We start from the raw sequence: 17,176 nt of genomic DNA on the forward strand, positions 1-17,176 counted from the left end.
TCATTTTTTCCTTGTCAGCCATCCATCTCTGCTTTTTTGCTTCAGAAAAAAATGAGGTCTGAAACTCCCTCCATGTCACCTCTCTCTCCATTCCTTGGCCTTGCTTGCCTGATGACTTACCCTGAATATTAATCGCTACATACATTCACTGTGGAGAAAAAACGTCAGTTTGGCCGGAGCGATGTGGATGGGTAGCCAGGGAATGGCCTTGGTACATAAAAAATCGTCAGTTTGGCCAGAGCGATGTGGATGGGGAGCCAGGGAATGGCCTTGGTACATTAAAAAACGTCAGTTTGGCCAGAGCGATGTGGATGGGTAGCCAGGGAATGGCCTTGGTACATAAAAAAACGTCAGTTTGGCCAGAGCGATGTGGATGGGTAGCCAGGGAATGGCCTGGATACATTAAAAAACGTCAGTTTGGCCAATGCAATGTGGATGGGTAGCCAGGGAATGGCCTTGGTACATTAAAAATCGTCATTTTGGCCAGAGCAATGTGGATGGGTAGCCAGGTGGGTAGCCACAATAAACATATTTGCCTGCCACTCCTGGGCACCCTGTACATATGTGAGGTCTGTTGTGGCCCTGTTTCAGCTCCAGATGACAAAACCTCAGTGGTGTAAATTACTTGAGTAAAAATACTTGAAAGTACTACTTAAGTAGTTTTTTTTAGGGTGTCTGTACTTTACTTTACTATTTCTATTTTTGACAACTTTTACTTTTACTTCACTACATTCCTAAAGAAAATTGTATACTTTTCATCCATACAATTTCCCTGACAACCAAAAGTACTGCGTACATTTTGAATGCTTAGCAGGACAGGAAAATGGTCTAATTCACATCTACCAAGATAACATCCCTAAATACATGATTTGTTTTGAGTGTTGGAGCGTGTCCCTGGCTATCTGTAAACAAAAAAGTACAAAAAATAAAATGGTGCCGCCTGGTTTGCTTAAAATAAGAAATTTGAAATGATTTATACTTTTACTTTTGATGCTTAAGTATATTTTAGCTATTACATCTAGACTTTTCTTCAAGTAGTATTTTACTGCGTGACTTTCACTTTTACTTGAGACATTTTCTGTTTTCTTTACTTTTATTCAAGTATGACAATTGGGTACTTTTTCCACCATTGAAAAACCTGCACACCCTCAGAGATTTGCAGGTCTCCCGACTTCCTTTTGGTCATTCATTTTAATCAGAGAAATATATAATAAACCAAAAAATTGCTTTAGCTGTCAATGTACATTACTGCACACAATCCTCAAATAAAATGGAGCATACATAAAATGAACAGTGTCTTTACATAGGGTCTAATGTGTATGTGTGTGAGTGAGTGAGTGAGTGAGAATTTCCTCAAACTGTACACATCAAGCAATACTCTTTTACAATGTTATCAATCACACTTTGATTTGATAGATATTTAGTGTAAATATGTAGATACTGATAATGGATACGTAGGCGTAGATATGTACTATCCTAAAATAAAAATGGATCATACATAAAATAAATAAGTACCACAATTGATTTACATTAGGGATAAAGTGTGTGACAGAGACAGAGAGAGAGAGTGTGTGCATGTTGTGTTTGTTTTCTCCTTGTCAGCCACCCATCTCTGCTCTGTCAATATTAAATGGCCCAGTGTATGCACTTCTGGGTAAAGCTGTCGGGCATTGGTGGAGTGGATGGCAGATCTGAAAGAGAGATGCACAAAGTGACAGTAAGTTCAGTGCATTCGGAAAGTATTTAGACCCCTTGACTCCTTCCATATTTTGTTACGTTACAGCCTTATTCTAACATTTTGTTTCTCTCATCATGTCATTGGTGTAGAGAGGAGTAAGCAGGAGGCAGTCCTATTTAAGCACCATAGATCAAAGCGGGACAAAACCCAAATGCTGTTGTGCTCAAAATGTACCTCAATAATCAAAAAGGCACAGGGCGAACCCAAAGTACAAAATATAAAGTACTCAGGAAATAGTAGGAGAGATTCCTCTCAGGAAATTAAGTAACATTGACAATGACCGACAAAGACAAATGGCAGAGGGAATATATGCAGTGATACAGTGGGGATTGGAACCAGGAGTGTGTAATGATGACAAGACAAGTCCGGGATTGATGAGTGAAGGGCGTTTGACAGCAGTAGGTTCAGAGCAGCTAGATGGTCGGCGACGGCGAACGCCTGACCTGGACAGGAGGGGGAGCAAAAGCGAAGGCTGGTGTGACCGTAACCCCCCTGAGGCACTGCTCCAGCAGTGGGGCGTCGACGACCCCGAAGACACGGTGTGGGTCGGTCGGGACGACGCCTGTAAAAGTCTCGAATGAGGGAGCGATCCAGGACGTCCCGCAATGGAACCCACACTTCTGGACCGTACCTTTCGCAGTTGACCAGGTACTGGAGAAGCCCCCCACAATTCTGTGAGTCCAGACGGAGTACGCCGGGGCCCCCTAAATGTCCAAAGGAGGGGAGGTGCGTCATGGGGTCCAGCACTAGCCAAGGGACCAGCGGCCACCGGCCTGAGGAGAGATACATGAAGTGAGGGTGAGATACGGTAATTTACAGGGAGCTGTAATCTGTGCATCACCTCACTGACTCTCCTCATTACTTTGAACAGCCCCACAAACCACGGGCTCAGCTTCCAGTCAGGGCAGGCGGAGGGGCAGATCCTTCGTAGAAAGCTAAACCCTGTCACGGGGTGAAAGACCTGGGCTACACTGCAGTGACGATCGGCCTGTGCCTTCTGCCGGAGGACAACGTGCTGGAGACGGGTTTGATCGGTGTTACATCCTCCCTCGGCATGCCGGAACCAATCGTCCACTGCAGGAGCCTCGATCTGACTCCGGTGCCGGGGCCGACTGATAGCCTAGAACACACTGAAGGGGTGTGAGGTTAGTGGAGGAGTGACGAAGGGAGTTTTGTTTGTATTCTTCCAAAGACAGAAACACAGCCCACTACCCCGGCCGGTCCTGACAGTAACTACGAAGGTACCTATCTAGTTCCTGATTTACCCTTTCCACCTGTCCATTTGATTGGGGATGGTACTCAGAGGTGAGGCTGACTGTGAACCCGTCGCTCCATGAAGGCCTTCCAGACACGGGAGGTGATCTGCTTAGACACAATGTCCTCTGGGATCCCGTAGTGCCAGAAGACGTGAGAGAAGAGAGCCTCCGTGGTCTGCAGGGCTATAGGAAGACCGGTCCACAACAACTAGGATGGTGGTGTGCTCCTCCAAGAGGGGAAGATCTGTAACAAAGTCCACAGAGAGATGAGACTGGGGTCGTTGTGGAACCGGCAGCAGGGGGAGTTTGCCATAGGGGAGATGTTTAGGTGTCTTGCTCTATGCGTGGGTGGAGCAGGAAGAGACGGATGTTCCAGTCCAAGATGGGCCACCAGTACTTGGCGGAGAGACAGTCGATAGTACAAGCTATACCCGGGAGCCCCGACACAGGTGCTGTGAGTGCCCAGGCGAGGAGACGGTCCTGCACATCAGAGGGCACCTAGATACACACGTCAGGACAGTGGGCAGGTGAGGGCTCCTGTCGCAGGGCTCAATGGATGTCCACATTCCACACAATAGGAGCCACAATGCAGGACAAGGGAATAATGGGTATCACTTTGTCCCTCCGATCCTCTGTGTCATGCACCCGGTACAACGCATCGGCCATAACGTTCTTTGATCCCGGCTGGTAGGAGAAGGTAAAGTTAAACCTGGCGAATAACAGGGCCCACCTGGCCTGATGCGTTATCAGCCTCTTCGCTGTTTGAATGTACTCCAAGCTCCTGTGGTCTGTCCAGACAATGAATGGGTGATTAGAACCCTCCAAATCAAATCAAATGTTATTCGCCACATATGCCGAAAACAACAAGTGTAGACTTTACCATGAAATGCTTACTTACAAGCCCTTAACCAACAGTGTTGTCCAAGAAAAATAAAAAATTTACCAAGTAGGCTAAAATAAAAAGTATAATCGTTGTCGGTCTTTGTATGTTTGAACCATGATAGTTGGTAACACAATAAGAATAACAATAACAAGACTATATACAGGGGGCACCGGTACTGAGTCAGTGTGTACGGGTACAGGCTAGTTGAGGTAATATGTACATGTAGGTGGGGGCGTAGTGACTATGCATAGGGAACAAACAAACAGCGAGTAGCAGTAGTGTACAAGAGGGGGGGTGTCAATGTAAATTGTCAGGTGGCGATTTTTATGAATTGTTCAGCAGTCTAATGGCTTTGGGGGTAGAAGCTGTTGATGAGCCTTTGTCCTAGACTTGGCACTCCGGTACCGCTTGCTGTGCGGTTGCAGAGAAAACAGTCTATAGCTTGGGTGACTGGAGTCTCTGACAATTTTGTGGGCTTTCCTCTGACACCACCTATTATATAGGTCCTGGATGGCAGGAAGCTTGGCCCCAGTGATGTACTGGGCAGTTTGCACTACCCCCTGTAGCGCCTTACGGTCAGATGCCGAGCAGTTGCCATACCAGGCGGTGATGCAACCGGTCAGGATGCTCTTGATGGTGCAGCTGTAGAACCTTTTGACTATCTGGGGGCCCAAGCCAAATATTTTCAGTCTCCTGAGGGGGAAAAGGTTTTGTCATGCCTTCTTCACGACTGTCTTTGTATGTTTGAACCATGATAGTTGGTGATGTGGACACCAAGGAACTTGAAACTCTCGACCCGCTCCACTACAGCCCCGTCGATGTTAGTGGGCCTGTTCGCCCCGCCTTTTCCTGTAGTATACGATCAGCTCATTTGTCTTGCTCACATTGAGGGAGAGGTAGTTTTACTGGCACCACACAGCCAGTTCTCTGACCTCCCTATAGGCCGTCTCGTCGTTGTCGGTGATCATGACTACCACTGTTGTGTTGTCAGCAAACTTAATGATGGTGTTGGAGTCGGGTTTGGCCACGTGGTCGTGGGTGAACAGGGAATACAGGAGTGGACTAAGTACACACTCCTGAGGGAACCCAGTGTTAAGGATCAGCGTGGCAGATGTATTGTTGCCTACTCTTACCACCTGGGGACGGCCCATCAGGAAGTCCAGGATCCATTTGCAGAGGGAGGAGTTTAGTCCCAGAGTCCTTAGCTTAGTGATGAGCTTTGTGGGCACTATGGTGTTGAATGCTGAGCTCTAGTCGATGAACAGCATTCTCACATAGGTGTTCCTTTTGTCCAGGTGAAAAAGGGCGGTGTGGAGTGCGATTGAGATTGCGTAATCTGTGGATCTGTTGGGGCGGTATGTGTGGGCCTATGGTGTCCGGGAGGAAGCTGTTTATGTGTGCCATTGACCAGCCTTTCAAAACACTAACACGTTATTTATTTAGGCAGGTTTCCTTCGCTCCCTTTGGTTTCAGGGACTATGGTGGTCTGCTTGAAAAATGTAGGTATTACAGACTCTGTCAGGGAGAGGCAGAAAATGTCAGTGAAGGTACTTGACAGTGTGTCTGCGCATGCTTTGAGTACACGTCCTGGTAATCCGTCTGGCCCAGCGGCTTTGTGAATGTTGACCTGTTGAAAGGTTTTGTTTACATCGGCTACCGAGAGCGTTATCACACAGTCATCCAGAACAGCTGGTGCTCTTGTACATGCTTCAGTGTTGCTTGCCTCGAAGTGAGCATAAAAGGCATTTAGCTCGTCTGGTAGGCTCGCGTCACTGGGCAGCTCACGTCTAAGTTTCCCTTTGTAGTCTGTAATAGATTTCAAGCACTGCCACATCCGCCAAGCATCAGAGCTGGTGTAGTAGGATTCAATCTTAATCCTGTACTGACGCGTTGGTGGCACAGATTGACACAGACACACCTCTTCTCTGTCCATGATATACTGGGGTTATGCAACTGTAGCCAGGGGAAACCTAAAACTATGTGGTGTGCAGGAGTCTAACATGAGGAAAGTGATGCGTTCATGGTGGTTGTGAGTAACTGTGAGGGGAAATGGGAATCATGGTCTGGCGCACCAGTCCTGTTCCTAGGGGACGGTTGTTAGGGCAAGGACTGGGATAGGGGGTTGTAAAGTGACTAGAAGAATGGGTAATGAGAAGGCCACTGACTGGTTTAGGAAATTGCCTGCAGCACCTGAGTCCACTAGGGCAGGACTCAGTTGGGGCCAAGATAGTCAGGGAAGGTGACGGGGAGGAGGACGGGCTGGGTGGACAGAGAGAGGAGTAAGGCATGTCCATGCCTACCTGGGAAGGTGCAGGAGTGCTCCTCGGCCTGTCACTTCCTCGGCTGGTTCTCTTTCTGGGACAGGTGTTCCAGGGGTGGTCGACTCCCCGCAGTAGGAGCAGAGACCCTGTTGACGGTGACATTGATGTTCCTCAAGGGGAAGGTGCGTCATGCCAACCTCCATGGGCTCAGTCTTGCTGGAGGTTCCTGGGAGAGACCCAAACCTCCTGGATGGGCGATGACGGTCACGCAGGAAACTATCCAGGCGGATGGCCATGGCGAAGAGCTGGTCCAGCATGAGGTCCTCATCGTGACAGGCCAGCTTGGTCAGGGCGAACCAAAAGTGGAAAATATAAAGTACTCAGGAAATAGTAGGAGACATTCCTCTCAGGAAAACAAGTAGCATTTACAATGACGACAAAGACAAAAGGCAGAGGGAGTATATATACAGTGATAGAGTGGGGATTGGAACCAGGTGTGTGTAATGATGACGAGACAAGTCCAGGGGTTTACGAGTGAAGGGCATTTGTCAAGCAGTATGTTCGGCAGCTGCTAGAAGGCCAGCAACGCAGAATGCCTGACCTGTACAGGAGGGGGAGCCAAAGCCAAGGCTGGTGTGACACATCAATCTATACACAATACAGCATAATGACAAAGCAAAAACAGGTTTTAAGAAGTGTTAGCAATTTTTTTTTTATAAATAAAAACGGAAATAAAAACGGAAATATCACATTTACATAAATATTCAGACCCTTTACACAGTACTTTGTTGAAGCACCTTTGGCAGCGTTTACAGCCTCAAGTCTTCTTGGGTGTGACTACAAGCTTGGCAGACCTGTATTGGGGAGTTTCTGCCAATCTTCTCTGCAGACCCTCTCAAGCTCTGTCAGGTTAGATGAGGTTGCACAGCTGCACAGCTATTTTCAGGTCTCTCCAGAAATGTTAGATCGGGCTAAAGTCCTGGCTCTGGCTGGGCTTTAGCTCGATCTATAACTTGTCCCGAAAGCACTCCTGCGTTGTCTTGGCTGTGTGCTTAGGGTCGTTGTCCTGTTGGAAGGGGAACCTTCGCCTCAGTCTGAGGTCCTGAGTGGTCTGGAGCAAGTTTTTGTCAAGGATCTTTCTGTACTTTGCTCCGTTCATCTTTCCCCTCGATTCTGACTAGTCTCTCCCGATAAAAAACATCCCCACAGCATGATGCTGCCACCACCACGTAGGGATGATGCCTGGTTTCCTCTAGACGTGACGCTTGGGATTCAGGCCAAAGATTTTAATCTTGGTTTCATTAGACCAGATAATCTTGTTTCTCATGTTGTTGAGCTGTATACGTTATATTTGGAAAGAATTCAGACCTGACTTCTTACACATTTTGTTACATTCCAACCTTCTAAAATTGATTAAATAAAACATTTTCCTCATCAATCTTCGCACAATACCCCTTAATGACAAATAATAATGAGCTCAGGTGCATCCAGTTTCCATTGATCATCCTTGATATGTTTCTACAACTTGATTGGAGTCCACTTGTGGTAAATTCAATTGATTGGACATGATTTGGAAAGGCACACACCTGTTTAAATAACTTTAGGGCTAGGCGTCCCGCTAGCGGGACAACTTCCGGTGACACTGGAGGGCGTGCAATTCAAATAAATAATCATAAATATTATGGATATTAAACATTTAGGTACATATAAGTGTTTTATATCGGCTGACAGATTAAATTCTTGTTAATCTAACTGCACTGTCCGAATTACAGTAGCTATTACAGCTACAACATGCCATGCGATTATTTGAGGACGGCGCCCCACATCAAAATATTTTTTTCCCTCCGGCTCATGCATTCAGGTTTCATACATTCACAAATAACAATTAAATAGTCACTTACTTTTTGAAAATCTTCCTCTGATTTGTCATCCAAATGGTCCCATCTATAACATGTAGTGTTGTTTTGTTAGATAAAATCCTTCTTTATTTCCCAAAAAGTCCATTTAGTTGGCGCCATCGATTTGAGTAATCCACTCATTCAGTATGCAGAGAAAGGAATCAAAAAATCTATCAAAATACGTTTCCATTCACTCCTCAGATACCCTAAAATGTAATCGAACTATAATATTTCTTACAGAAAGAAGTATGTTCAATAGGATACCGATTTTAGCAAGTGCGTCCTGTCATCATGGCGCTCGCAAACAAGAATTTCCAAGACCGTGTCCCTGTACTAAAACGGATGTTTCTTATTCATTTTTAAAGTTACATGCCTGAAACCTTGAACATAGACTGCTGACACCCTGTGGAAGCCATAGGAATTGTACCCAGGGAGCTAATTTTCAATATAACCTTTTACTTGCCTTTCTAAGTGGATGGGCTCTCAAAACAAAATCAGGTTGGTTTTTCTTTGGATTTTCTCCTACCATATCTATTGGGTTATATTCTCCTACATTATTTTAACATTTCTACAAACGTCAAAGTGTCTTCTTTCCGCGCCCAGGCTCTGTCGTAACCGGCCGCGACCGGGAGGTCCGTGGGGCGACGCACAATTGGCCTAGCGTCGCCCGGGTTGGGGAGGGTTGGTCGGTAGGGGTGTCCTTGTCTCATCGCGCACCAGCGACTCCTGTGGCGGGCTGGGCGCAGTGTACGCTAACCAAGGTGGCCAGGTGCACGGTGTTTCCTCCGGCGCATTGGTGCGGCTGGCTTCCGGGTTGGATGTGCGCTGTGTTAAGAAGCAGTGCAGCTTGGTTGGGTTGTGTATCGGAGGACGCATGACTTTCAACCTTCGTCTCTCCCGAGCCCGTACGGGAGTTGTAGCGATGAGACAATATAGTAGCTACTACAACAATTGGATACCACGAAATTGGGGAGAAAAAGGGATAAAATAAAATAAAAAATACAAAAAAAAGTGTCTTCTTTCCACTGGCACCAATTATATGCATATCCTGGCTTCAGGGCCTGAGCAACAGGCAGCTTACTTTGGGCATGTCATTCATGCAAAAATTGAGAAAAAAGGGGCCTAGCCCTAATAAGGTCCCACAGTTGACAGTGCATATCAGATCAAAAACCAAGCCATGTGGTAGAATGAATTGTCCGTAGAGCTCTGAGACAGGATTGTGACGAGGCACAGATCTGGGGAAGGGTCCCAAAAAAATCAGTGCAGCACTGAAAGTCCCAAATAACAGTGTGGTCTCCATCATTCTTAAATGGAAGAAGTTTGGAACCACCAAGACATCCTAGAGCTGGCTGTGCGGTCACACTGAGCAATCAGGGGAGAAGGGCCTTGGTCAGGGAAGATTTCCAAGACCCCAATGGTCACTCTGACAGAGCTCCATAGTTCCTCTGTTTAGATGGGAGAAACATCCAGAAGTACAACCATATCTGCAGCACTCCACCAATCAGCCATTTATGGTAGAGTGGCCAGAAGGAAGCCACTTCTCTGTAAATGGCACATGACATCTCTAGTCTGATGAAATCAAGATTTTATTGTTTGGCCTGAATGCCAAGCGTCACGTCTGGAGGAAATCTGGCACCATCCCTATGGTCAAGCATGGTGGAGGCAGCATCATGCTGTGGGGATGTTTTTCAGTGGCATGGACTGGGATACTAGTCAGGATCGAGGGAAAGATGAATGGAGCAAAGTACAGAAATATCCTTGATGAAAACCTGGCTTCGGGACAGGTCTCTGAATGTCCTTGAGTGGCCCAGCCAGAGCCCGGACTTGAGCCCGATCAGACATCTTTCATCCAACCTGACAGAGTTTGAGAGGATCTGCAGAGAAGAATGGGAGAAACTCCACAAATACAGATGTGCTAAGCCTGTAGTGTCATTCCCATGGAGACTTGAGGCTGTATTTGCTGTAAAAAGTGATTCAACAAAGTACTGAGTAGAGGGTCTGAATACTTATGTAAATGTGACATTTCCGTTATTTTATTTTTAATACATTTGCAAAAATGTATAAACCTGTTTTTGCTTTGTCATTATGGAGTATGTTGTGTAGATTGACGAGGAGAAAAAACAATGAATGCCTCTACATTGTTGACATTGAGACTTATGAGGCATCTGTTTCTCAAACTAGACACTCTAATGTACTTGTCATCTTGCTCAGTTGTGCAATGGGGCCTCATAATCCTCTTTCTGTTCTGGTTAGGGCCAGTTTGCAGTGTTCTGTGAAGGGAGTAGTACACAGCGTTGTACGAGATCTTCAGTTTCTTGGCAATTTCTAGCATGGAATAGCCTTCATTTCTCGGAACAAAAGTAGACCGACGAGTTTCAGAAGAAAGGTCTTTGTTTCTGACAATTTTGAGCCGGTAATCGAACGCACAAATGCTGTTGCTCCAGATACTCAACTCGTCTAAAGAAGGCCAGTTGTATTGCTTCTTTAATCAAGACAACAGATTTCAGCTGTGCTAACATAATTGCAAAAGGGTTTTCTAATGATCAATTATACTTTTTAAATTATTAACTTGGATTAGCTAACACAACGTGCCATTGGAACACAGGAGTGATGGTTGCTGAAAATGGGCCTTTGTATGCCTATGTTGATATTCCATAAAAATCTGATGTTTTCAGCTATAATAGTCATTAACAACATTACAATGTCTACACTGTATTTCCGATCAATTTGATGTTATTTTAATGGACAAAAAAATGAGCTTTTCTTTCAAAAACAAGGACATTTCAAAGTGACCCCAAGCATCTGAAAGGTACTGTAGGTCATTGGAAAAATCATTAGCTTTTATTTTATCATGCTACCTGTTGTGATTGGATACAGCCAATAAATAAATAAATAAATAGCTTATTGATGATGATAAACCTTACTCTCACATATTCTGCATCCCAGTCTTTCATGAAAACAGTATTGTAATACCGATGTAGGATCCTAATTTGATCACTCTTTTGTTGATGACAATTTTCCTGAAATGCAGATGAGCTTCATGATTTACATAAATTCACTGAAAACCCCCACTAACACACGGTTATAGTAACAGTATTGCACTTTTCATGTCGCCTACTGTTGTCCAGTTAATAGCCTAACCACCTATCAAGCAACATCATCATGATATACTGTATATGTTTATTTTCTTTTGAAAATCTGCCACTGCACACTAGATAGAACACCTTTTTTAACACACCTTTTTCAACAGAGATCTGGCAAAAAGGGCAGAGTTCTCAAGTAAATGTCATATCCACCACAGCAGTATAGGCATGGATAAAGATAATGTGATCTCTCTACAATATTAGTTAATGTAACCATTTCCAGACCCAACGAATAACAGAACAGTGGGAAGGCTATTGTTGCCGTATTGTAGCCTACTTTCCCCTACTCCATTAACCAACTACTAGCTAGTGACAAGGCTACGTTGTTATCATTTAGTAATGTTTTATTGTAGCCCACTCTACTCCATATCAACCAACTTGTCAACTACTAGTGACAAGGCTATAATCTTGTCATTCGGTAATATTGTAACGGTACTGTAGCCTACTGTAGAACACATTAACCAATTAGCTAGCTAGTGATAGCTTCGCTAGCTAGCTCCAAAGAAACAACCAATGACATCAACAGGCTTTTCAACTAAATATTTATCTTGCTTGTATGATTAAAAGTAAAACAACTTTTAAGATGGTTACAAAGTTCGAAAGCAAAGTTGACTTACCGGTCTGCTGATATTGGGAACTAGATGGAGGCATCCACATAGGAAGTTAGCTAGCGCAGTTAGCGTCGTTAGCATTAGTCAGCTAGCAGCGCTAGCATGTTAGCTATAAAACTCTATTTCCAACAAGACTGTTGAGATCAAAAACGTAAGAAACTATGTTAAGCCATATTGATTTAGTAAGATAAGTCAAATCTGTCTGAAATAATTAACAGGCAGAACGTACATTTCTGTGAGTCACTAGCTAGCTTGCTGGCTCATTGAGTGCTGCAGGGCGATTTAGGGGTGCAAGTTCGAATCCAGCAATAAAAAGTTGTTTTTGCTATTTCCGTTTTAAACCTATCCCAAACCTTAACCTTTACCTTAACCATACCGAGTTAATGCCTAACCTTAAGATTTTGGACTAAATGGCTAAACTTAACCTCCGGAACTTGACATTTGAGAACATGGATAAACGTCTAATTCTGAAGTGAGACTGTGAGAGTTATTTGGTTTTGTTGGAGGTGGAATTGTCAAATCCAGAAGCTGCTCCTGGCATTATATGTAAAGCTGACATTGCCATTGCCTGCACAGAGTGACATAAAGAGAAATCCCATGCAGCTTTATTCAAAAGTTTGAACACTGGAATGAGAGATGTAATCTACACCTCGATTCTGGGATAGAAATCCTCATTATTTTGTTGAATGACTTTCAATTTGAGCATCATTATTTCCATATAGCCTTAATTTTCTCGTTCTGAACTTCTAATGTGAGTGGGATGGGTGTGGCTTCGTGACAATAATCAAGAGCAGCTGCTTACTTACCTATATGACGGCTCCAATGCAGTTATATGTTCTATATCAAACCTTGAGGGGCTGTGGTAGTGGAAAATATCAAACTGGTGGATATAGTATGTCTGTAGCTGTTACGAAAGCTTCTTCTATTTAGTGGGTTGATGACAATGCAGCATCCAATAGTCTGCTCTGGTTATCTCTCTCTCTCTCACTCACTCACTCACTCACTCACTCACTCACTCACTCACTCAATTACTACAACTACTGATCACAGTGGATGTGCGTCAGATGTGTAACTACAGCCTTACATTGGTGCTCTGTTTGAGAAAGAAATGCTTCTATTCAACAGAGACATCTTGACTGCCTGGAGGTAGAAATTGGTTCAAATTGTCAAAACAGTGGCTGCAGTGTGCCTTGTGTTCATGCAGTGTACGTGTGTGTTTGTGTGTGAGTCATGTGCGCACATGTGTTTGTCTTTGGGCAGATTAGAGAATTCATTGCTACTGTTTTGTGCCGAGTGCAGTGCCCCATGGGTGCAGCTGCATTAAACGAGCTGCAACCTACACTATGATGATCAGAGAAATACCTTCTCCACGGCCCATAAGTCTTCATCTGCTTTGTTCTCACGAGGAGAAGAGGTAGTCTGAGGACACACACAGCAAAGCCACAGTAGTGTGTGTGTGTGTGTGTGTGTGTAGACTGATCTGCCTTGTGTGTGATCTGCCTTGGCACAATGAGGTATGTGTGTGTGTGTCACTTTGTGTTCTATATCATTCCCTGAGGGGCTGTGGTAGTGGTGCAGGTCAAACTGGTGGATAAATGTCTATAGCTGTTACTAAAGCTTATTCTATTTAGTGGGTTGATCCCATTATTAATCATTGAGAGTAAAATATTTTTTACAAGTGAGCCCTGCATCAACACAATTTACAAATACCATATAATACAAGTATACAAGATTACAAAACATTCTCAAGAGAAACATCACATTTTTCAGCAAAGCGGTCCCCAAACAACATGTTGAACTGCCTGAGAGTCACTAGTATATATAGTTGTAGGGATCTTCTAAAGATTGTTACATACATGGGGTGCAAAGAAACCAAAAGCAGATTTACCTAACTCTTTGGAGACTGCAGGATTATTTTCCTGCTCTAGCAAACTGGCTCAAATTAAGGTCCTACATCTGTACTCACAGCCTGGTTCAGGCGAATTGATGAAAGCCTCCGAATAAGCAATGAGTGATGAACAGTATCAAATTCCTTAATCAAATCAAATCAAATGTATTTATATAGCCCTTCTTACATCAGCTGATATATCAAAGTGCTATACAGAAACCCAGCCTAAAACCACAAACAGCAAGCAGTGCAGGTGTAGAAGCCCGGTCAGTGGAGAGGGCAGCACAATGTTGCCTTTTATCTACACAATGAATCACATATCCTCACAACGCATCCATAGTCTTTTTTCTGGTTATTATACCACACGTATGCATACACACATGCATGTGCACACACACACACACACATATACACACACACACACAAATACACACACACACAATGACCTCCACCACGTGTGTCCCGTGGCTTTACTCTGGGGAGATTTCCAAAAGATAACTATGACTTCTGATTTGGGGGTTTCCAGATGTGTAACCACAGCCTAACGTTGGAGCTCTGTGAAAGAAAGACCCGTCTCTATTCAGCAGAGACATCTTGACTGCCAGGAGGTAGAAATTGGTTCAAATTGTCAAAACAGTGACTTGAACACAAATATACAAACAGTGGCTGCAGTGTGCCTTTTGTATCAGTACTTACCCGCCTACCCGCCCACTTTGTGTCTGTCTGTGTGTTTCGCAGTATGTGTGTGTGTGTGTGTGTGTGTTTGATCTCTCACTTCTCTTTATGTCTTTGAGCCAATACTTTTAAGATGTGGCTTCTTTTCTGTGCTTTTTACTATGTCTAGGCAGCCAGATCGCTCAAGATCCAATGTGAAATTGGACGACCGTCCAGGTAAGCAGGACATCGATAGATGACTTAAAAACCCGCCACCAGGAGCAACATTGAGAGTTATTACCATCAGGTATGCTTGCAGGTTGCTAGGGCATTGTGGATGGGGATGTTGCATGGGCGTATGCCGCGAGCTCTGGCTTTGAGTGTTCCCTCTTCAGTACCAGTCCTGGGTATTTTTTGTTGTTGTTGCTGTTTTAACCCTATTCCAACCTTAACCATTACCTTAACCATTTGAAATTCATGTCTAAACTTAACCGTCGAGTTGTTTTTGTTTTGACCCTATCCCAAAACTTAACCCTTACCTTAACCATTTGGAATGAATGCCTAAACTCAACCTTCGTAATTTGACCTACAGTGGTTCTTCCTTTAAACGTTACGAGGTTCTGCCATGACCGTTAGTGGTAAAAGGTGGCATCCTATCATTGCACCACACTATCAGAAGGGGGAGTTAGAACGCTGATCTATCTGTAGTCTAAACTGTGGCAATTAATGGAGGCGTTTTCAGTCAGAGATTCTCTCCTCTGGCACCAGAGTCCTGCATCAGGCAACAACAAAAAAAACTGTCGGTGGTCATGGAGTTAAGAGAGAACTTGGGTAAATACAATCGGTGGACTGATGATTTTTGAAAAATAGGCACGGTTGTGGGCTTTTGGTTTCTCTCCCGCTAAAAACAGGGGGAAAAAGTAAGGAACTTGTCTGTCGACCCTGCATTAAAGACCAAAATTGGTTAAAGAAAATTGTGATGAAGAAAAATATAAACCAGTTTCATTTATTAACCTTTCAAAGATATTGGTTCCCATTTGGGACTCTACCCTCCCACGTTCAGCTGGAACGGGGTCGCATGGAACGCAAAAATATTCTTAGAAATATTTAACCTCCACACATTAACAAGTCCAATAGCTCAAATGAAAGATAAACACCTTGTTCATCTAGCCAGCAAGTCAGATTTCTAAAATGTTTTACGGCGAAAACATAGCACATATATATGTCAAACCACCACCAGACACAGCTCATTTGAATAGCCAAAACATGCAATCAACAAACGCAGGATTAAAAAATAAATCATTCACTAACCTTTTGAAAATCTTCATCAGATGACAGTAATAGGACATGTTACACAGTACATTTTTTTTTTTCAATAATATGCCATTTATATCCATAAATGTCCATTTACATTGAGTTCATGTTCAGAAATTACTCAAAAATGTCCGCAGGAAATCTAGGTAGAGCGAGAAGATAACGTAAATAGACATCATAAACTTTGACTAAATATACATGTTCTACATATAGTTAGAAAGATACACTGCTTCTTTATGCAATCGCTTTGTTACAATTATTTTTAACGTTACAGAAATCGCACACTATTCAATATTCTGAGACGGCGCTCAGATATAAGCTACATTTCTCCGTAATGTTGGAGTCAACAGAAACACAGATTTCAGCATAAATATTCCCTTACCTTCGATGGTCTTCGTTCAGAATGTTCTGGAAAGGTTCATACTTACCCAATACATCGTTTGGTTTCAAGTCTTGCGTCTTTGTATTAGCTACTGCTAATAACATCAGCTGAAATGCACCCAAAATGTCCTCTGGTCCGGAAAAGTTGCGCATCAAAACTTCAAAATTACATATTATATGTCGACTAAACTGGTCAAACTAAGTGCAGAATCAAGCTTTAGGATGTTATAGACATACTAAACAATTTTCAATTCAATCGGTCATTGCTTGTACTTCATCTGGGTGCTGGAACAAAGGAATGGCTGGGACCAATTCGCGCCCCAACGCACAACATATTTTCCCATGGCACACACTAATTTCACTCCCATAGGGCCAATTCTCGCGGGATTTGAACGATTAAAAGCTCTACTGAATGAGGACATCTAGTGGAAGACATAGAAAGTCTCCCCAGAATCATAACTGGTTGGGAAAGGTGGGGGCGATGACGTCAAAGTTGCTCCAACTTTCATGACCACAAAAACTAGTTTGGAAGAATGCCTGCCCTGTGAGTTCTGCTATACTTACAGACATAATTCCAACGGTTTTAGAAGCTTTAGAGTGTTTTCTATCCAATAATAATTACTATATGCATATATTATCCATTTTTGACAGATTTTTTTTTCAGTTTACTAGGGGTACCCAATTCCTCCAAAGGGGGCATAAGTCTGCCATATCCTTAACAGGTTTTAAGGATTAAAAAATTGACAGCTGTGCCATACAGACTGTAAAATTGTTGGGAAGAGATTTTCGATGTACCAATTCCATGGTACATGGTTTATGAATTGACACGCAATTTTAAGTTTATTATAACCTACTGCAGGCCTTAAACCTGTGGGTTTAACCTTCTGAAATAATGATTATACTGAAGATAGAAGACGCCTCTTAATGAGTTCTGACAGTCGATCTGTTATCCAACGATTATTATTATTACTAATACTGAATGACAGAGCATGGGGAATGTTCTTGATAAATAAATCAGATTTATTTTTATCAGCCATCAACATAGATGGCTGACAAAAACACTAGGATGGAAGCAAATGTACAGTGCCTTGCGAAAGTATTCGGCCCCCTTGAACTTTGCGACCTTTTGCCACATTTCAGGCCTCAAAC

At 43.5% G+C, this 17,176-nt stretch overlaps 1 protein-coding gene and 1 long non-coding RNA gene across 2 annotated transcripts in view; one reads left to right on the plus strand and one right to left on the minus strand.

Annotated features, from left to right (window-relative positions):
* opn7b (opsin 7, group member b) overlaps positions 1 to 17,176 on the plus strand; it is a 141,904-nt gene that overhangs the window by 9,430 nt on the left and 115,298 nt on the right. The gene's annotated exons all lie outside the window — the stretch shown is intronic.
* LOC149976960 (uncharacterized) lies at positions 1,177 to 9,041 on the minus strand. Its single transcript, XR_016487482.1, has 2 exons — positions 6,178 to 9,041; positions 1,177 to 1,691 (listed from the first exon to the last, which is right to left on the minus strand). It is a non-coding gene; the product is annotated as an uncharacterized LOC149976960 (long non-coding RNA).

The sequence above is a fragment of the Oncorhynchus mykiss genome, chromosome 16 (genome assembly GCF_057628025.1).
Source record: "Oncorhynchus mykiss isolate SJ-2025 chromosome 16, ASM5762802v1, whole genome shotgun sequence".
NCBI classification, from domain to species: domain Eukaryota; kingdom Metazoa; phylum Chordata; class Actinopteri; order Salmoniformes; family Salmonidae; genus Oncorhynchus; species Oncorhynchus mykiss.